The following is a 22,570-nucleotide window of genomic DNA, read 5'->3' on the forward strand; positions in this document are numbered from 1 at the left end:
GAAGAGCATGAGGAAGGGAATTAATGACACAGGAGGTGTAAAATGAGGGAATTGATGAGCATCACAGATTAGCTGCAAAAGAGGTGCAAAGTGTTGGCCATCTCTCCTAATCAGGGCCGTAACCTCCCTGAGGAGGGTCTGGCCTTGCCTAGTCTCTACTCTGCCACCAGACAGAGCCTGGTAAAACATGAGTCATGCATCACTCCTCTGTTACTCAAATCTCTCCAACACTTCCATCATCCACAGAATTAAACCCAAACGCTGTGGGGAGCAATTCAAGACCCATGTTGGACGTTTAGGTCACTTTCATATCTTGGTTATTGTAAACAGTGCTGCAATGAGCATAGGGATACACACACACACACGCGCGCACACACACACACGCGCACACACACACACATATATATTCAAAGTAGCCCTTTCTTGAGATAAATGACCAGAGGTGGAACTTCTGGATTTTATGGTAGCTCTCTTTCAGCTTTTTGAGGAATCTCCATGCTGTCTTCTACTGTAGCTGCACCAAGTTACATTCCCAGCAACAGTGCAGGAGAATTCCGTCTTCTCCACATCATTGCCCACATTTGTTTCTTGTCTTCTTGATAATTTGTCATTTGGATGGTTGTGAGGTGGTATCTCATTAAGGGTTTGACTTGCATTTCCTGATGATGAGTGATGCTGAGGACATTTTCATGTGCCTGTTGCCATCTGTATGTCATTTTAAAAATGTCTAGTTAGGTTTTCAGCCCACTTTTTAATCACATGTCTGTTTTTTAAATATTGACCTGGGGTATTATACTAAGTGAAATAAGTCAAACAGAAAAAAAAATTATGGTATAATTTCATTTATTTGTTGTTGTTCAGTCACTCAGTCATGTCTGATGCTTTGCAAACCTATAGACTGCAGCACGCCATGCTCCCCTGTCCTTCACCATCTCCCAGAGCTTGTCAAACTCATGTCCATGGAGTTAGTGATGCCATCCAACCATCTCGTCCTCTGTCATCCCCTTCTCCTCCTGTCTTCAGTATTTCCCAGCATCAGGGTCTTTTCTAATGAGTCGGCTCAGTGAATCAGATGGCCAAAGTATTGGAGCTTCAGCTTCAGCATCAGTCCTTCTAATGAATATTCACAAACCAAATAGGTAAAGAGAATTAAGAGGTACAGACTTCCAGATAGAAAATACATAAATCACTGGGATGTAATGTTCACATAGGGAATATAGTCAATAGTACAGTCACAAATGTATATGGTGACGCTTGCTGGTCTTACTGAGGTGATAAAATTGTAATGTATTACAATATGGAATCACTATATTGTATACCTGAAACTAATATAACATTTATCGAAGTTTGTACCTCTTAGTTCCTTTCACCTATTTTGTTTGTCCCTCAATCCTCCTCCCCTGTGGCAACCACCTGTTCATTTTCTGTAAGCCTGAAACTAACATAACATTGTATATTAATAGATAGGGAAACAATGTCAACAGTGACAGACTTTATTTTCTTGGACTCCAAATCACTACAGATGATGACTGCAGACATGAAATTAAAAGATGATTGCTCCTTGGAAGAAGAGCTATGACAACCCTAGACAATGTATTAAAAAACAGAGACATTGGAGGGCAGTCATAGGATGGTGGAGGAATAGGAAGGGGAGACCACTTTCTCCCCCACAAGGAAAATCAAAAAATTTATAGAAACAAATGACAACGAAAACACAACAACTCAAAACCTATGGGATGCAACAAAAGCAGTACTAAGCGGGAAGTTTATAGCAATACAATCCTACCTCAAGAAACAAGAAAAACATCAGACAACCTAACTTTACACCTAAAGCAACTGGAAAAAGAAGAAGAAAAAAAAAAGACCAAAATTAGTAGAAGGAAAGAAATCATAAATATCCAAGCAGAAATAAATGAAAAAGAAGTGAAAGAAACAATAGTAAATATTAATAAAACTAAAGGCTGGTTCTTTGAGAACATAAACAAAACTGACAAACCCTTAGCCAGACTCATCAAGAAAAAAAGAGAGAGGGGGTGGTCCTAGGATGGCAGAGGAAAAGGACGGGGAGACCACTTTCTCCCCCACAAATTCATCGAAAGAACATTTGAACACTGAGCAAATTCCACAAAACAACTTCTGAATGCTGGCAGGTGACATCAGGCACCCGGAAAGGCAGCCCATTGTCTTCAAAAGGAAATAGGACAAAAGATAACAGATAAAAAGAGAGACAAAAGAGGTAGGGATGGAGATCTGTCCTGGGAAGGGAGTCTTAAAAGAGGAGAAGTTTCCAAACACCAGGAAACACTCTCACCAGCGGGTCTGTGGGGAGTTTTGGAATCTCAGAGGGCAATATAACCAGGAGGATAAATAAATAAATAAATAAATAAATAAAACCCACAGATTAGGTGCCTAATAGCAACTCCCAGTGCTCGCATCTGCCACCAGCAAGTGGGAGGTTGAACAGGGAGGCGTGGGCTGCATTGCTTAGGGTAAAGACTGGGCCTGAATGCCCTGAGGGCAATCTGAGGGAACTAACATGAGATAGCAACCCAAACTGTGGGATAGCCAGAGAAAGAGAAAAAAAGAAAAAAGAGAGAGAGAGAGAACTATCCCACGAAAAGCCCTAACTTAGGCACTGCCAGGCCCACTCACAGAACAAAGGACTGAGCCAATACCAGAGGAGAGCTAGCCGGCTGTGGACTGGCCCGTCCCATGCCAGAGAACAGGGAGGCAGGCGGGGTGCAGCCAGAGCCAGAAAGGGGCAATCTTGGCCCCAGAGAGGCATCCTGTACCAAACTGCGAGCAGGCTTCCAGTTGCTAACCAAGACTTCTTGGGATTCTGGACGGTCAACATCCACCGGGAGGGTCACAGCCTGAGATCAGCTCCCCAGAAGAGACACACGGCACACCTGAGACAGGTACACCCGCAGCCACCCAGGAAACCAAATGGCTGGGACCAGGGAGGTGATAAGACACACTCCCCACCTGGGGGAGACTGCGCTCACCAAGCACCTGGTCGCCTGAGCTGCTTGGACCTGGGAAGGGCACAAAACGAAGGCCCAACAGAGTCTGCGCCTTTTTGAGTACCCAAGAACCTAAACCTGAGTGGCTTAGACCTGGGAAGTGCACGCGACCCAGGGCCCGCCTCAGAAAGCTCCCCAGCAGAGGAAACTAGAGCCTGAGCAGTGTAGACGGGGAAAGCGCACGCGCCGTGAGCGGGGGCAAACCCAGTGCAGCTGAGACACTGCACGCACTCCCCACACACGCCAGTGACATTTGTTTGCAGTGTTCCTCCCTCCCCACAGCACGACTGAACAAGAGACCCTAATTAAGTGACCATCTTTGCCCCCTTGTGTCAGGATGGAAATTAGACACTGAAGACACCAGCAAACAGAAGAAGCTAAAAGAAACAGAGGGAACCGCTTTGGAAGTGGCAGGTGCAACAGATTAAAACCCTGTAGTTAGCACTGACTACACTGGAAGGGGCCTATAGATCTTGAGAAGTATAAGACGGATCAAGGAATTATCTGAAACTGAACTGACCTCACACTGTCTGTAACAACTCCAGAGAAATTCCTAGATATATTTTTACTATTATCATTTTTTAAATTAAAAAAAATTTATTTTTAAGTCCTCTATTATCCTTTTTCATTTTTATAACCTACTATTACCTTGCAAAAAAAAAAGACCCTATTTTTAAAGCAAACTTCATATATATATTTTATAATTTTTGTGACTTCGTATTGTTTTGTTTAATATTGTATTTTTGAGAGTCTAACCTCTACTCTAAATTTTTAATCTTTGCTTTTTGCTATTTGTTATCAATTTTGTACCTTTAAGAACCAAATCTTCAGTACCCATTTTTACTTGGGAGTGTGATTACTGGCTTGATTGCTCTCTCCCCCTTTTGACTCTCCTTTTTCTCCACCAGGTCACCTCTATCTCCTCCCTCCCCCTTCTCTTCTCTACCCAACTCTGTGAGTCTCTTTGTGTGTTCCAAGCTGTAGAGAACACTTATGGAACTGATTACTGGCTGGATCTGTCTCTCTCCTTTTGATTCCTTTTCTCCTCCTGGTCACCTCTGTCTCCTTCCTCCCTCTTCTCTTCTTGGTGTAACTCAGTGAACCTCTCTGGGTGTCCCTCACTGTGGAGAAGCTTGTCATCATTAACCTAGATATTTTATCATCAGTGCTATATAGATGGAGAAGTCCTGAGGCAACTGGAAGAATAAGACTGAAAACCAGAGGCAGGAGGCTTAAGTCTAAAACCTGAGAACACCAGATTACTCCTGACTCCAGGAAACATTAATCAATAAGAGCTCTTCCAAAAGGCTCCATACCTACACCAACCAAGCACCACCGAAGAGCCAACAAATTCCAGAGCAAGACGTACCACACAAATTCTCCAGCAATGCAGGAACATAGCCCTGAGCTTCAACATATAGGCTCTCCAAAGTCACACCAAACCCATAGACATCTCAAAACTCACGACTGGACACTGCATTGCATTTCAGAGAGAAGAAATCCAGCTCCACCCACCAGAACTCCAATGCAAGCTTCCCTAACCAGTAAACCTTGACAGGCCAGCCGTCCAACCCCACCCACAGTGAGGAACCTCCACAATAAAGAGGAACCACAAACTGCCAGAATACAGAAAGGCCACCCCAAACACAGCAAGCTAAACAAGATGAAAATGCAGAGAAATACTCAGCAGGTAACAGAAAATGATAAATGCCCACCAAACCAAACAAAAGAGGAAGAGATACGGAGTCTACCTGCAAAGAATTCAGAATAATGATAGTAAAGATGACCCAAAATCTTGAAAACAAAATGGAGTTAGAGATAAACAGACTGGAGACAAAGATTGAGAAGATGCAAGAAATGTTTAACAAGGACCTAGAAGAAATAAAAAAGAGTCAATCAATAATGAATAATACAATAAATGAGATCAAAAACACTCTGGAAGGAACCAACAGTAAAATAACAGAGGCAGAAGATAGGATAAGTGAGGTAGAAGATAGAATGGTAGAAATAAATGAAGCAGAGAGGAAAAAAGAAAGAAAAATTAAAAGAAATCAGGACAACCTCAGAGACCTCTGGGACAATGTTAAACACCCCAACATTCGAATCATAGGAGTCCCAGAAGAAGAAGACAAAAAGAAAGGCCATGAGAAAATACTTGAGAAGATAATAGCTGAAAACTTCCCTTAAATGTGGAAGGAAATAGTCACCCAAGTCCAAGAAACCCAGAGAGTCCCAAACAGGATAAACCCAAGGTGAAACACCCCAAAACATATTAATCAAATTAACAAAGATCAAACACAAAGAACAAACATTAAAAGCAGCAAGGGAAAAACAACAAATACACAAGGGGATTCCCATAAGGATAACAGCTGATCTTTCAATAGAAACTCTTCAGGCCAGAGGGAATGGCAGGACATACTTAAAGTGATGAAAGAGAAAAACCTACAACCCGAATTACTGTACCCAGCAAGGATCTCATTCAAATATGAAGGAGAAATAAAAAGCTTTACAGACAAGCAAAAGCTGAGAGAATTCAGCACCACCAAACCAGCTCTCCAACAAATGCTAAAGGATCTTCTCTAGACAGGAAACACAGAAAAGGTGTATAAACTCAAACCCAAAACAACAAAGTAAATGGCAACATGGTCATACTTATCAATAATTACCTTAAATGTAAATAGGTTGAATGCTCCAACCAAAAGACAAAGACTGGCTGAATGGATACAAAAACAAGACCCCTGTATATGCTGTCTACAAGAGACCCACCTCAAAACAAGGGACACATACACACTGAAAGTGAAGGGCTGGAAAAAGATATTCCATGCAAATGGAGACCAAAAGAAAGCAGGAGTAGCAATACTCATATCAAATAAAATAGACTTTAAAATAACAACTGTGAAGTAAAGCCTGATGACACCATTTGTTTCCCCATAAGTTTACAGTACATATTTTAAAACTATTAGATACATTGGCAAACTTGTTCAGCTGAAAGCTTTGTCTTGAGGAATCACATCCAGCACATTTTAAACGGTTTTAAGATTTTCTCTGCAAAAACCATGAGTGTTGATCTTGAGTCAGATATGAACAATTCATTGTTGGTGTCTTTAGTATAAAGTCAATTTTTGGCAAGAGTGACCAGATTTTTTAAAGAATTTTTGTAACAAGCATGACTTATAACAGAAGCATTACACTTCAATCCTCATTCTAGGGGGGAAAAAAAAAAAAACATCTGGAATGAACTTTCAACTGTCAGATCATACAGATCTAAAAATGGTCTTCATTCAAGTGGCCTCATACATAAGTAAGTTCTCTTGCATATGACTCCAGGGAATTACTTGGACTAACAGGATAAACTTTTGGTTCTCTTTTGGTTTTGTTGTTGACCCGTTAACCAGAAGTAGTGGGGCCCTATGTAAACTAAAGCTCCTTTCTAAAAGACAACCTTTCCCAAAGAATAGTTAAAAAATAATCACTGCATTGCTACACAAAGTCAGATGCTGATTGTTCATAAGGGCTATTATTGCTGCCCCAAAAGAGCTTGTTAAAATTTGAGATTTGGTGTTAATTCACTTTTTAAAATAACACTAGGGGGAGGGGATGGATGGTTAAAATAAAACTGGCTTCTAAATTATAAGTCAAGTTCTTATATATAAACAAGAGTAGTTAGTTTGCCACAGATTTATTTTCAGAGAATGGCTGGTTGGGTCTCGGACTAAATCAGGGCTGAGTTTCTACATATCATAGAAGTGTTAAATAAGGTAAATAGCCTTTTTAATAATTTTTCTTTACAACATGGTTTTTAATGGCACAAATTTCATAAGATAATGAAACATTTTCTTTTTTAAAGGCAAGGCATTGTTCTTTTCCAGTCCATCGATTTTATGAAATAAAGTGATTTTATTTAAATGTAGTTCCACTGTCATTTCTGAAAAATACAATGCTCTTAACTCATAACACCAGTAAACAAGTAACACAAGAGATGGTCAAGGCAAACCTTTTGTCAAAATTCCGAGGTTACAGCTTCCCACACTACATTTCTTAAAAAAAAAAAATTTACACTGATGTCCTAAAGAAGAAAATTTGGTAAAAAGGACCATTTGTTGAACTGAACGGTTGAAATAAAATTGGTTTTAAGGGTTCTTATTATGTAAGTCACAATTTGAAATATTTCTAATGCCAGTATCTCTTGGAATTCCAGTAATTGTCACAAAGTAGTGCGTAAGCATGCTAATGTGCAGGGGTAACATAAGGATTGTTAGCCTATTTCAAGTAGTCAAGATTTCTTTTAAATCTCAATGTTTTACTCTGGTTTATAAGATTTTAAGAGGTGGTCTGTAATGGATTCAAATGTTTTATTTGTAGTATAATGAAATGTTTACAGAAAGAACTTTTTCATTAAAATATTTTTAGAAAAAAAATAATAAAATAAAATAAAATAACAACTGTGAAAAGAGACAAAGAAAGATACTATATAATGATCAAAGGATAAATCCAAGAAGAAGATATAACAATTATAAATATATATGCACCCAATATAGGAGCACCACAATATGTAAGGCAAATGCTAACAAGTATGAAAAGGGAAATTAACAATAACACAATAATACTGGGAGACTTTAATACCCCACTCACACCTATGGATAGAAAAACTAAACAGAAAATTAACAAGAAAACACAAACTTTAAATGATACGGTGGATCAGTTAGACGTAATTGATATCTATAGGACATTTCACCCCAAAACAATGAATTTCACTTTTTCTCAAGTGCACATGGAACCTTCTCCAGGATAAATCACATCCTAGGCCATAAATCTAGCCTTGGTAAATTCAAAAAAACTGAAATCATTCCAAGCATCTTTTCTGACCACAATGAAGTAAGATTAGATGTCAATTACAGGAGAAAACCTACTAAAAATTCCAACATATGGAGGCCGAACAACACGCTTCCGAATAACCAACATATCACAGGAAAAAATTAAAAAAAAAAAAAGAAATCAAAATATGCATAGAAACTAATGAAAATGAAAACAAAACAACTCAAAACCTATGGGACACTGTAAAAGCAGTGCTAAGCAGAAGGTTCATAGCAATACAGGCATACCTCAAGAAACAAAAAAAAAAAGTCAAATAAATAACCTAACTCTACACCTAAATCAACTAGAAAAGGAAGAAATTAAGAACCCCAGGGTTAGTAGAAGAAAAGAAATCTTAAAAATTAGGGCAGAAATAAATGCAAAAGAAACAAAAGAGACCATAGCAAAAATCAACAAAGGTAAAAGTTGGTTCTTTGAGAAGATAAATAAAATTGACAAACCATTAGCCAGACTTATCAAGAAACAAAGGGAGAAGAATAAAATCCACAAAATTAGAAATGAAAATGGAGAAATCACAACAGACAACACAGAAATACAAAGGACCATAAGAGACTACTATCAGCAACTATATTCCAATAAAATGGGCAACTTGGAAACAATGGACAAATTCTTAGAAAGGTATAACTTTCCAAAACTGAACCAGGAAGAAATAGAAAATCTTAACAGACCCATCACAAGCACAGAAATCAAAACTCTAATCAGAAATCTTCCAACAGACAAAAGCCCAGGACCAGACGGCTTCACAGCTGAATTCTATCAAAAATTTAGAGAAGAGCTAACATCTACCCTACTCAAACTCTTACAGAAAATTGCAGAGGAAGGCAAACTTCCAAAACTCATTCTATGAGACCACCATCACCCTAATACCAAAACCAAAGATGCCACAAAAAAAGAAAACTACAGGTCAATATCACTGATGAACATAGATGCAAAAATCCTTAACAAAATTCTAGCAAACAGAATCCAACAACATATTTAAAAGATCATACATCATGACCAAGTGGACTTTATCCCAGGGATGCAAGGAATCTTCAACAATTGGAATCAATCAATGTGATACACCCATTAACAAATTGAAAGATAAAAACCATATGATTATCTCAATAGATACAGAGAAAGCCTTTGACAAAATTCAACATCCATTTGTGATAAAAACTCTCAAGAAAGCAGGAATAGAAGGAACATACCTCAACATAATAAAAGCTATATATGACAAACCCACAGCAAACATTATCCTCAGTGGTGAAAAATCGAAAGCATTTCCCCTAAAGTCAGGAACAAGACAAGGGTGCCCACTCTCACCACTACTATTCAACATAGTTTTGGAAGTTTTGGCCACAGCAATCAGAGAAGGAAAATGAAATAAAAGGAATCCAGATTGGAAAAGAAGAAGTAAAATTCACACTGTTTGCAGATGACATGATCCTCTACATAGAAAACCCTAAAGACTCTACCAGAAAATTACTAGAGCTAATCAATGAATATAGTAAAGTTGCAGGATATAAAATTAACACACAGAAATCCCTTGCATTCCTATACACTAACAATGAGAGAACAGAAAGAGAAATTAAGGAAACAATTCCATTCACCATTGCAATGAAAAGAATAAAATACTTAAGAATATATCTACCTAAAGAAATGAAAGACCTATATATAGAAAACTATAAAACACTGATGAAAGAAATCAAAGAAATTTCTTCAAATAAATGGAGAAATATACCATGTTCATGGGTTAGAAAAATCAATATAGTGAAAATGAGTATACCACCCAAAGCAATCTATTGCCGGGGTCCAGCCCCAGCAGGATCCAGGGGGTACCCTCGGGATGAACGGCGTTGGTGAGAGAAGACACGTGAGACCAGCCTTGATAGGGCCAAGTCTGCGAGGGAGAGAGAGAGAAAGAGAGAGAGAGAGTGACCAGACGGGGGGTGCAGCAGAGTCTGGCAGGGTCTGGCAGGGTCTGGCAATGCTTTATTTTTTACCGTTGCTTTTATACCCTAAGTTAGTACATTTCTAAGGGAAAGATAGTTTAACATTACATCAGCTTGTCTTTCACGAAACCAGGGTGTTTTCTGCATACTTCTTTGTTTATGAGGGTCTTGTACATTATCTTCTGGCCTTGGGGCCTATTAACATTTTATGCAAGTCAGGTGAATGTAAACCTATTTTCTGTTTCTATGGTGACCTTAACTGAAAGGTAGCAGTCTCATAGGGCAACAGTACAGAGTAGAAGTATAACCTTGTTAACACAAAAATTAATCCTTCTGCAGAAGTTGTCAGTTGCGTTTATCTAAGAAGTTTACCCCACACTGACTCTGCGACTTTAGTGAGGCAGCTTCTGCCTAGCACTCCTGGCTGACAATTAACAACCACCTCATTGTTACCACACTAGGGCTAAGCTCTTGTTTCTCTAGATCTATAACTATATTAACAATGGTTTCCATAACACAACCTTAGCACATTAAGAGCAAAAATACAGCAAGCAAATGTTAACCCAATAACCACTTTTAGAATAATTTTTCTTGTGTTTTCTAATAGGGCTTCCTAACTCCACAAAGGGCTCTATGTCTATTAGGGCTTTTATATAATCAGGTTCTTGATGCTATTTTATGATTAAGGTATTATAAGCAATCATGATATTAGTACCAAGGGCATAAATGCATTTGCTAAACAAACTAAAATACCAGCAAAGGAGTTTAAGTTAAAACACTCCTTTCACCCTGGATAATCTCATAAAATACCACCACCCGGGAAACTTACTGATTAAAGTTCTAAATTGATTCTTATTTGGGAAGAGATCGGGGAAGGCCTTCTGCCTATCTCACAGAAATTAGGGAGTAGTCTATTGAAGCAAGCATCAGAAAGACAGATATCATCTTTAAGGTGAGTGCTGGGGGCAGCTTTTAGGAATCCCTGAAAACCTGATTTGCCTTGCCTGTCAGGTTTTCTCCTCGTGACCTTGCCATAGGTGGAACCACGTGTGTTGGCTCCCGGCAATCTATAGGTTCAACGCAATCCCTATCAAGCTACCAACGGTATTTTTCACAGAACTAGAACAAATAATTTCACAATTTGTATGGAGATACAGAAAACCTCAAATAGCCAAAACAATCTTGAGAAAGAAGAATGGAACTGGAGGAATCAACCTGCCTGACTTCAGACTATACTACAAAGCTACAGTCATCAAAACAGTATGGTACTGGCACAAAGAAAAAAAATATAGATCAATGGAACAAAACAGAAAGCCCAGAGATAAATCCACACAGCTATGGACACCTTATCTTTGACAAAGGAGGCAAGGATATACAATGGAGAAAAGATGATCTCTTTAACAAGTGGTGCTGGGAAAACTGGTCAACCACTTGTAAAAGAATGAAACTAGAACACTTTCTAAAACCATACACAAAAATAAACTCAAAATGGATTAAAGATCTAAACATAAGACCAGAAACTATAAAAATGCTAGAGGAAAACACAGGCAAACACTCTCCAACATAAATCATAGCAGGATCCTCTATGACCCACCTCCCAGAATATTGGAAATAAAAGCAAAAATAAACAAATGGGACGTATTTAAACTTAAAAGCTTTTGCACAGTGAAGGAAACTATAAGCAAGGTGAAAAGACAGCCTTCAGAATGGGAGAAAATAATAGCAAACGAGGCAACTGACAAAGAATTAATCTCAAAAATATACAAGCAACTCCTGCAGCTCGATTCCAGAAAAATAAATGACCCAATCAAAAAATGGGCCAAAGAACTAAACAAACATTTCTCCAAAGAAGACATACAGATGATTAACAAACACATGAAAAGATGCTCAACATCACTCATTATCAGAGAAATGCAAATCAAAACCACAATGAGGTACCATCTCACGCTGGTCAGAATGGCTGCTATCCAAAAGTCTACAAGCAATAAATGCTGGAGAGGGTGTGGAGAAAAGGGAACCCTCTTACACTGTTGGTGGGAATGCAAACTAGTACAGCCGCTATGGAGAACAGTGTGGAGATTTCTTAAAAAACTGGAAATAGAACTGCCATATGACCCAGTAATCCCACTTCTGGGCATACACACCAAGGAAACCAGATCTGAAAGAGATACGTGGACCCCAATATTCATCACAGCACTGTTTATAATAGCCAGGACATGGAAGCAACCTAGATGCCCATCAGCAGACAAATGGATAAGAAAGCTATGGTGCATATACACAATGGAATATTACTCAGCCATTAAAGAGAATTCATTTGAATCAGTTCTAATGAGGTGGATCAAACTGGAGCCCATTATAGAGAGTGAAGTAAGCCAGAAAGTAAAACAGCAGTACAGTATACTTCCGGGAGCCATTATGGGAGATCCCACCCATGATGAGGTCATGAAGAAAATACCTGACATACAAGGCCGTTCAGGATACAAGGGATCCTCCAGGTTGGCCTCGGCCTCTACCCCACCTGGTATCCTCACCCCTTTTCTGCTGTTGTTCTTGTTCGCCCTGATGCAGATTCTTGTGTTGCCTGCCGAGAGTTCTCCTGCTCCTCTTTCACTGAATAAAGACCAACTTAAAACCCTAATTAATAAATCTCCTGGATGCTGGTACCCTATGAAGGGGCCAGGGATGAAGGAAATGCTTCAATTCAAACCCTTCTGTTGGCATTCTGGCTTGTTTGATAAATGTGTGCTCTCATTGCAAAAAATGCTCATGATTGTTCTAAACATCCTAAGCACAGTACACTAAGAAAAGAAACTATTAAGCATAGGTCCCTCCGCAGGGTGAAAAAGGCTCCACAAATAAAATAGCCACAAATGTACCTAATAAAAAACACTTTAGATAAAGATTAGCTGGTGACTTCTTGCAGGTAATTAACTTTTAGACTAAGAGCCTGTTTTGTGCCATATCTGCTGTTTGTGCAATCCTCTGCATTTCTGTTCCTTAATAATGTAATCCTATCTAGTTCCCATGGAGATGACGCCTAATAGAAAGAAAATAGATTAACCACAAAAAAGACACAGTCGGCTACTGAAGTTGCTTAAAGTTACAGCAGGTGCAAGCCACAAATTGTCAACAGGCCTGAAGGCCAAAAGATATTATACATAGAGATTAACCATAAAAAAAGGTCCTAATAGGCACAGAGCCCTTCAGGGGGTGAGGAGGCCCTATTAGAGAACACAAAAAATATTGTTTTAAAAGTGGTTATTGGATCAATGTTTAATTGCTGTTAGTGTGCTGAGGTTCTGCAGTGGAAACTATTGTTAATGTAGTTAAAGATCTAGAAAAATAAGAGTTTAGCCCTAGTGTAAAAACAATAAGATAATTGTTCATTTTAACCAGAAGTGCTAAACAGGGGCTGCCTCACCGTAGCCGCAGAGTCTTTGTGTGCTGAACTTTTTAGATAAATTTAGCTGAGAACTTCTGCAAAAAGACTAACCTTTGTGTTAACAGGATTGTATTTCTACTATGCTGCTGTACCATGAGATTGCCACTTTGCTGTTTTCTGCTAAGCTCAAGGCCAGAAGATAATGTACAAAAAATCTATGGGAAAAGACTCTCATAAACAAAGAAGTATGCAGAGGACACCTGGTTTCGTGAAGGACAAGCTGATGTAATGTTAAACTAAGTCTATGTGCTTATCTCCCCCTTCGAAATGTACCAACTTAGGGTATAAAGGCTACAGTGAAAAATAAAACACTGCCAGACTCTGCTGCACATCCCGGTCTGGTCTCTCCTCTCTCTCTCTCTCTCTCTCTCTCTCTCTCTCTCTCTCTTTCTCTCTCTCACTCGCTGACGCCATTCATCCTGAGAGTTCCCCTGGATCCTGCTGGGGCTGAACCTCAGCAGTATACTAACGCATATATACGGAATTTAGAAAGATGGTAACGATAAACCTATATGTAAGACAGAAAAAGAGACACAGATGTATAGAACAAACTTTTGGACTCTATGGGAGAAGATGAGGGTGGGATGATCCGAGAGAACAGCATCAAAACATGTATATTATCAAGTGTGAAACAGATCGCCAGTCCAGGTGGGATGCATGAGACAAGTGCTCAGGGCTGGTGCACTGGGATGAACCAGATTGATGGGATGGGGAGGCAGGTAGTAGGGGGGTTCAGGATGGGGAACACATGTACACCCATGGCTGATTCATGTCAATGTATGACAAAACCACTACAATATTGTAAAGTAAATAGCCTCCAATTAAAATAAATAAATTAAAAATTTTTTAAAAAGAATAAAAGATAGAAGAATCAAATCAAGAAAATTAGAAATGAAAAAGGAGAGGTTACAACAAACAATGCAGAAATACAAAGGATTATAAGAGACTACTATGAACAACTATGTGGCAATAAAATAGATAACCTGGGAGAAATGGACAGATTCTTAGAAAAGTTCAATCTTCCAAGACAGAACCAGGAAGAAATAGAAATGATGAACAACCCAATTACAACCACTGAAATTGAAGCTGTGACGAAGAATCTCCCAAAAAACAAAACCCCAGGACCAGATGAACTCTCTAGGACCAGGAGAACTCTATCAAACATTTAGAGAAGGGATAATGCCTATCCTTCTAAAACTCTTTCAAAAAATTGCAGAGGAAGGAACACTTCCAAATTCATTCTATGAGGCCACTATCACCCTGACACCAAAACCAGACAAAGGCAACACACAAAAGGAAAACTACAGGCCAATATCATTGATGAACATAGATGCAAAAATCTTCAACAAAATTTTAGCAAACAGAATTCAGCAACACATCAAAAAGCTCATACACCATGATCAAGTTGGGTTTATTTCAGGGATGCAAGGATTCTACAATATATGGAAAATAATCAATGTGATTCACCATATTAACAAATTGAAAGATAAAAACCATATGATAATCTCAATAGATGCAAAAAAATCCTTTGACAAAATTCAGCACCCATTTATGATTAAAACTCTTTAAAAAATGAGCACAGAAGGAACCTACCTCAGCATAGTAAAGGCCATATATGACAAGCCTACAGCAAACACTATTCTCAATGGTGAAAAACTGAAAGCATTTCCCATAAGATCAGGAACAAGACAAGAGTGTCCACTTTCTTTCTTTCTTTCTTTTTTAATATTTATTTGTTTGTTTGTTCTGGCTGCGCTGGGTCTTTGTTGCTGCACGTGGGCTTTCTCCAGTTGCAGTGAGTGGGGCTACTCTCTAGCATTTTTGGTGCTCGGGCTTCTCATTGCAGTGGCTTTCTTGTTGCAAAGCTTTGGCTCTATAGCATGCAGACTCGGTAGTTGTGGTGCATGGACTTAGCTGACCCATGTCATACAGGATCTTCCTGGACCAGGGATCAAACCTGTGTCCCCTGCACTGGTAGACAGGTTTCTTAACCACTGGGACACCTAGGAAGTCCAGCCAGATGATTCTTTCTTTTTCTTTTTTTTCCTATTTCATATATCTCTCTAGCTTTTTTTTTTTTTTTTTTCATTTATTTTTATTAGTTGGAGGTTAATTACTTTACAGTATTATAGTGGTTTTTGCCATACATTGACATGAATCAGTCATGGATTTACATGTGTTCCCCATCCCAATCCCCCTCCCACCTCCCTCCCCATCCCATCCCTCTGGGTCTTCCCAGTGCACCACCCCTGAGCACTTGTCCATGCATCCAACCTGGGCTGGTGGTCTGTTTCACCCTTGATAGTATACTTGTTTCAATGCTATTCTCTCAGAACTTCCCACCCTCACCTTCTCCCACAGAGTCCCAAAGTCTGTTCTGTACATCTGTGTCTCTTTTTCTGTTTTGCATATTGGGTTATTGTTACCATCTTTTTAAATTCCATATATATGCATTAGTATACTGTATTGGTCTTTATCTTTCTGGCTTACTTCACTCTGTATAATGGGCTCCAGTTTCATCCATCTCATTAAAACTGATTCAAATGAATTCTTTTTAATGGCTGAGTAATATTCCATTGTGTATATGTACCACAGCTTCCTTATCCATTCGTCTGCTGATGGGCATCTAGGTTGCTTCCATGTCCTGGCTATTATAAACAGTGCTGTGATGAACATTGGGGTGCACGTGTCTCTTTCAGATCTAGTTTCCTTGGTGTGTATGCCCAGGAATGGTATTGCTGGGTCATATGGCAGTTCTATTTCCAGTTTTTTAAGGAATCTCCACATTGTTCTCCATAGTAGCTGTACTAGTTTGCATTCCCACCAACAGTGTAAGAGGGTTCCCTTTTCTCCACACCCTGTCTAGCATTTATTGCTTGTAGACTTGGATAGCAGCCATTCTGACTGACGTGTAATGGTACCTCATTGTGGTTTTGATTTGCATTTCTCTGATAATGAGTGATGTTGAGCATCTTTTCATGTGTTTGTTAGCCATCTGTATGTCTTCTTTGGAGAAATGTGTGTTTAGTTCTTTGGCCCATTTTTTGATTGGGTCATTTATTTTTCTGGAATTGAGCTGGGTGTCCACTTTCGCCACTATTATTCAACATTATTCTGGAAGTCCTACCTACAGCAATCAGAGAAGAAAAAGAAATAAAAGGAATCCAGATTGGAAAAGAATAAGTAAAGCTCTCACTGTTTGCAGATGACATGATACTGTACATAGAAAACCCTAAAGATAGTATCAGAAAATTACTAGAGCTAATCAGTGAACTTAGCAGTTACAGGATACAAAATCAATACACAGAAATCACTTACACTTCCATATACTAACAATGAAAAATCAGAAAGAGAAATTAAGGGATCAATCTCATTCACCATTGCAACAAAAAGAATTAAATATCTAGGAATAAACTTACCTAAGGAGACAAAAGAACTGTACACAGAAAATTATAAGACACTAATGAAAGAAACAAAAAATGACATAAACAGATGGAGAGATATTCCATGTTCCTGGGTAGGAAGAATCAATATTGTGAAAATGACTATACTACCAAATGCAATCTACAGATTTAACATGATCCCTATCAAATTACCAATGGGATTTTTCACATAACTAGAACAAAAAATTTCACAGTTCATATGGAAACACAAAAGACCCCAAATACCCAAAGCAGTCTTGAGAAAGAAGAAAGGAGCTGGAGGAATCAACCTTCCTGACTTCAGATTATACTACAAAGCTACAGTCATCAAGACAGTATAGTACAGGCACAAAAACAGAAATACAGACCAATGGAACAAGATAGAAAGCACAGAAATAAACCATGCACCTATGGGTACCTTATTTTTGACAAAGGAGGCAAGAATATACAATAGGGCAATGACAGCCTCTTCAATAAATGGTGCTGGGAAAACTGGACAGCTACATGTAAAAGAATGAAATTAGAACACTTCCTAACACCATACACAAAGATAAACTCAAAATGGATTAAAGACCTAAATGTAAGACCAGAAACTATAAAATTCTTAGAGGAAAACAAAGGCAGGACACTCGATGACATAAATCAAAGCAAGATCCTCTATGGCTCACCTCCTAGAGTAACGGAAATAAAAACAAAAGTAAACAAGTGAGACCTGATTAAACTTAAAAGCTTTTGCACAACAAAGGTAACTGTAAGCAAGGTGAAAAGACAACCCTCAGCATGGGAGAAAATAATAGCAAATGAAACAACTGTCAAAGGATTAATTTCCAAAATATACAAGCAGCTCATACAACTCAATACCAGAAAAATGAACAACCCAATCAAAAAGTGGGGAAAAGACCTAAACAGACATTCCTCCAAAGAAGACACAGATGGCTAACAAACACATGAAAAGATGCTCAATGTCACTCATTATTACAGAAATGCAAATCAAAACTACAATGAGGTATCACCTCACACCAGTCAGAATGCCCCTCATCAAAAAGTCTACAAACAATAAATGCTGGAGAGGGTACGGAGAAAAGGGAAAGCTCTTGCACTGTTGATGGGAATATAATTGATACAGCCACTATGGAAGATGGTATGGAGGTTCCTTAAAAAACTAGAAATAAAACCACCATATGACCCAGCAATCCCACTCCTAGGCATATACCCTGAGGAAACCAAAACTAAAAGAGAAACATGTATCCCATTGTTCACTGAAGCACTATTAACAATAGCTAGAAGGCGGAAGCAACCTAGACGTCCATTGACAGATGAATGGATAAAGAAGCTGTGGTACATATACACAGTGGAATATTACTCAGTCATATTAAGGAACACATTTGAGTCAGTTCTAATGAGGTGGATGAACCTAGAACCTATTATACAGAGTGAAGTGAGTCAGAAAGAGAAATACTGTATTCTAACACATATATATGGAATCTAGAAAAATGGTACTGAAGAATTTATTTACAGGGCAACAGTGAAGAAACGGACATAGAGAATAGACTTATGGACATGGGGAGAGGGGAGAAGAGGGTGAGATGTATGGAAGGAGTAACATGGAAACTTATATTACCATCTGTAAAACAGATAGCCAACGGGAATTTGCTGTATGGCTCAGGAAATTCAAACAGGGGCTCTGTATCAACCTAGAGGGGTGGGATGGGGAGGGAGATGGGAGGGAGTTTCAAAAGAGAGAGGATATATGTATATCTATGGCTGATTCATGTCGAGGTTTGACAGAAAACAGCAAAATTCTGTAAAGCAATTATCCTTCAATAAAAGATAAATTTTTTAAATAAATAAATTTTAAAAAGCTTCAGCTCAGGTGTCACCTCCTTCCAAATCCCTTTTGGACTAAGCACTTTGTCTCTTGCCCCCAAAGCACCAGGTCCAACCTCCCACCATATTGATTCAGTCTATTCATAGGTCTGAGGTTTCCCCACCAGACTGGGAGCATTTCATGTCTGACCCAGAGCAGGCCCAGCAAATCTTTGTAAATCCAAACAGAAGCCAAGACAAGAGCCCCCTGCTGACCTTCCAGGCATATTTGAGGTCCAGATGAACCTCCTGATAGGAGATATTGGGAAATCCCCAAAGCAGTGCCCATGGGCACCCACTGGGTGTTTCACAAACAACCAGGACATGTTTTGGCAGAGGGCCTGCAACACGCTCAGCAGTGAGCTGGGCCCTAAAAGGACACCAATGGGGCCAAATATTAGCCTCCAAGCCCCCCTGACCTTTGGGTGGCCCATCCCAGCAGGGAGACTAATGAGGGAGACTAAGCTGTTTGGAACCAGCACAGCTTAATGATTAAGGTCACAGATCTGGTTCTGTCAGGTCTTGGAGTCACCTCTGCTGACCTCTGGGCCCTTTCCACTGGCACCTGCATCCCAACTCCATGTTCCACCCACTCAGCCTTCATGACAGTGCCTGTCCACTGCTACAGGTCCCCTTCACCCTCCTGAGACAGCCATGTGCAGGCTCACGGGATCTCTCCTGGGATCCTGCTATGGGCTGAATTGTCTCCTCCAAATGTATAGGTTGAGCTCTTAACCCCCAAAACCTCAGAACTGGAGGTAGTGCCTTTAAAGAGGAGATTAAGGCTTAACCAGCTCATATGGGTGAGTACTAACTCAATATGACTGGTGTCGTTACAAGATGAGAAAACCAGGACAGACAAACACAAAGGGGAGACCATGTGAAGACACAGCAAGAAGACTGAAGGAACCAACCCTGCTGACACCTTAATCTTGTACTTCCAGCCTCCAGAATTGTGACAGGATACATTTCAGTGGTTTAAGGTGCCCAGTCTGCCGTGAATCATTGTGGCAGCCCTGGGGAGCTAAAACAGTCCCTTCTCCTTGGGTGGATTTTCGGGGTCCTGTTACCCACTTGGAGCAAAAGGTTCCTGGTGGCAAGCAGGGGAGGGAGTACCCTGGGCTTTCTGCAGACTAGGTTCTGTGTGCAGGGTCACACTCCAGACGTGTGAATGCAGCCAGGGCTCACCCTGCATAACAGCCTTCTCCCTCACCGAGATGTCCCGCCTTCCCTGTAGGACCCTCCATCCAGGGTGGAAGCCACAGGGCAGAGCTTGAGTAAACCTCACCCCTGACCACAGAGGCCTGTGAGGCCCACTTTCTTATTCTCATTAATCCCAACCACTTCCTATACACTGGATATCATCTTGGAGGATCCCGGAAAGGGTGACAAAATCACCAAGACTGAACTTAAAGAGCTTGAGACACCTGACCAAGACTGAGAAGCCACTGACTAAGCACTTTAATTCATGAAGCAGCCAATTCAGTTCCCATGGCTGGCCTCTAATTCAGCTTTTCTAGGCTTTTACCTCTCAAAATGGAGCCCCAAAGAGGTCAGACCTGAGTCCCTGAACGTACAAGTATGTGCGGCACAGGCCAGGAGGAAAGCCACTGTGAAAACAGGCTGCTCAGGCCAGGACCCGAAGTTTCTCTCTCACTCATCCCCACTCCAGTCCACCCTCAAGGCCTGTCCAATCCTCCCACAAAATGCATTTCTGCTGTGTCTGCTCTGAACCACCTCCACTTCCTGAATCTTTCACCTGAATACCTGGGCAGCTCCCAGCCAGCCCCCCATTCCACTCTGCCCACTCCCAGCATATTCCAAAGAAAGGTCTGATCCTGTCCAGTTCCAGGGGGATAACATGGTTAAATATGCAAATAAGATTTAGACAAGAATCTAGGGGTCTGCCCAAGGTCACACACTGACATGGAGGAAGAACTGAATCCAGGTCTGTTGGTCTTTAGGTCTGTTGACCCTGATGCAGGGGTGTTCCCCTGAAGCAGTAGAAATGGTAGAAATGAGACAGGCTTTGGAGTCACACAGACATAGTTTCAAACCCTGGTTCTATCCTTACTAGCTATGTGACCCTGGGGAATCTGTAACTTCTCTGAACCTCAGCATCCTCCTCTCTAAAAAGGATTCGATGCATATTCCACAGCTTGTGTGAAAAGTAAGAAAGGTTTTAAGAAAATAGATGTAAAAACATCAGGGACATAATAAGGCTTTTAGTTTTAATTTCCCCCCAAACAGACCTGGGGTAAATATTTGGATGCAAATAGTTAATTTAAAGGGTGATCCCAAGAAGCATTTTGAGAGGATAAAGGAATGACCCAAGAAAAGTAAGAATGCAAGTATAAAATAGTCATACTTCGGAGATATTACAGGTTCGGCGTCTGACCACTGCCATAAGTAGGTATTGCAATAAAGCAAGTCACACAAATGGTTTGGCTTCCCAGAGCATATAAGTTATGCTTACACTCTGCTGTAATCAGCTAAGTGTGTAATAGCATTATATCTTTAAAAAACAGTGTGCATATTTTAATTTTTAAACATTTTATTACTAAAATTGCTAACCACCATCTGAGCCCTTGGCATGTTATAATCTTTTTGCTGTTGGAGGGTTTGAAATATTGCAAGAATTACCAAAATGTGACACACAGAGACACACAGTGAGCAAATGCTGTTGGAAAAATGGTGCTGACAGATTTGCTCCACACACAGAAGTAAGTCTGTTTTTATTTCTTCATCATCAAGTGCCATGCCTGACAAGAGACCTTAGGAAGACATGCTGATCCAACTGAACAGTAATGAGGGCCTTCTAATGCTCAGCCATTCCCTCCTATCCTCCAAACACTGATGCTGGCTTCACCTCCTGCTTGAGCCTTCCACGAGCCACTCTCAAGTGCCTGCAGCTTCCACCATGGAGTCCAGCACAGCCCTGGAAGACAAATTCTCTGCATGGAGACAAGATGTGGGATTGTTGGGTTGGGACCAAGGACATATTTAAGGGATTAAAAAAAATGGAGCAGAAAAGAACCAGGCCAGCAGCTTGAGTGAGCACTGCAAGATCACCTGACCTTCTGGATCAGCTCTTTTCAAGCAAGGACCACCTATAAAGATGGAATACAGATGTCAGAAGATGATGATGCCAAGTGGACAAGACCCAGGCCTTCCATCAGCTTCACCGAGAACAACTTTGTAAACTGAGGCTAAGCATTCCTTCTATGAATGTAGTCAAGGGCCACAGAGTGAGCTATGGAAGGGAGAACTGGAGAAGGCAACAAGTGGGAAGCAGGAATCAGCTGAATCTGACCAGACATGCAATTACAGAAGAAAGGAAGGAATGATTAGAACGTGTTGCTGGGAGGAAGTCATCACGAGAGTCCAGACCCCAAGGTCCCACTCCAATCTGTAATCCACTTCCTGTCACATACGGAAGTGGTACTATACATTCTCAGTGTCCAGGTAATAGGGTTCCATGAGCTAAATTTCAAAACTTCCAAGGCTGCAGATCTAGAAGACCAAGATAGAAGGCAGGGGTGGGGACTGAGATCAGTAGCCAGATGGAATGTGTTGCAACACCAATGAAGTCACACCAATGACAACACACAACTGTTATTTCCCTACAGCACTACTTTGATGGCATAATCCTTGTTGAATATTAAACAACAAACTCAGTGTGGCACATGAACCTTATAAAGTTCAGATTATAATCAGACCAGTTCAGAAAAACTGAGAATATGAACTCAGCTTACCCCAGGAACACACCATTATGGGACAACTTTGGTGCCTGACACTAAAAGTCAAGACTTCTTTGACAATTTCAATTCCCTCAGAATATACACATTGAAAGACAATCTAAAAGTTTGTTACCTGCCTGCCCAGAAAGTATATTCACCAAAAAAAAAAAAAAAAAATCTGTATATTGACTAGGCTCATACTCATTAATTTATTTGGGGGACTTTAATCAACAATTTAGGGCTTATGAAGTTACTTTAGCAGTAACAGAAG

This window comes from Cervus elaphus, chromosome 10, assembly GCF_910594005.1.
Source record: "Cervus elaphus chromosome 10, mCerEla1.1, whole genome shotgun sequence".
NCBI classification, from domain to species: domain Eukaryota; kingdom Metazoa; phylum Chordata; class Mammalia; order Artiodactyla; family Cervidae; genus Cervus; species Cervus elaphus.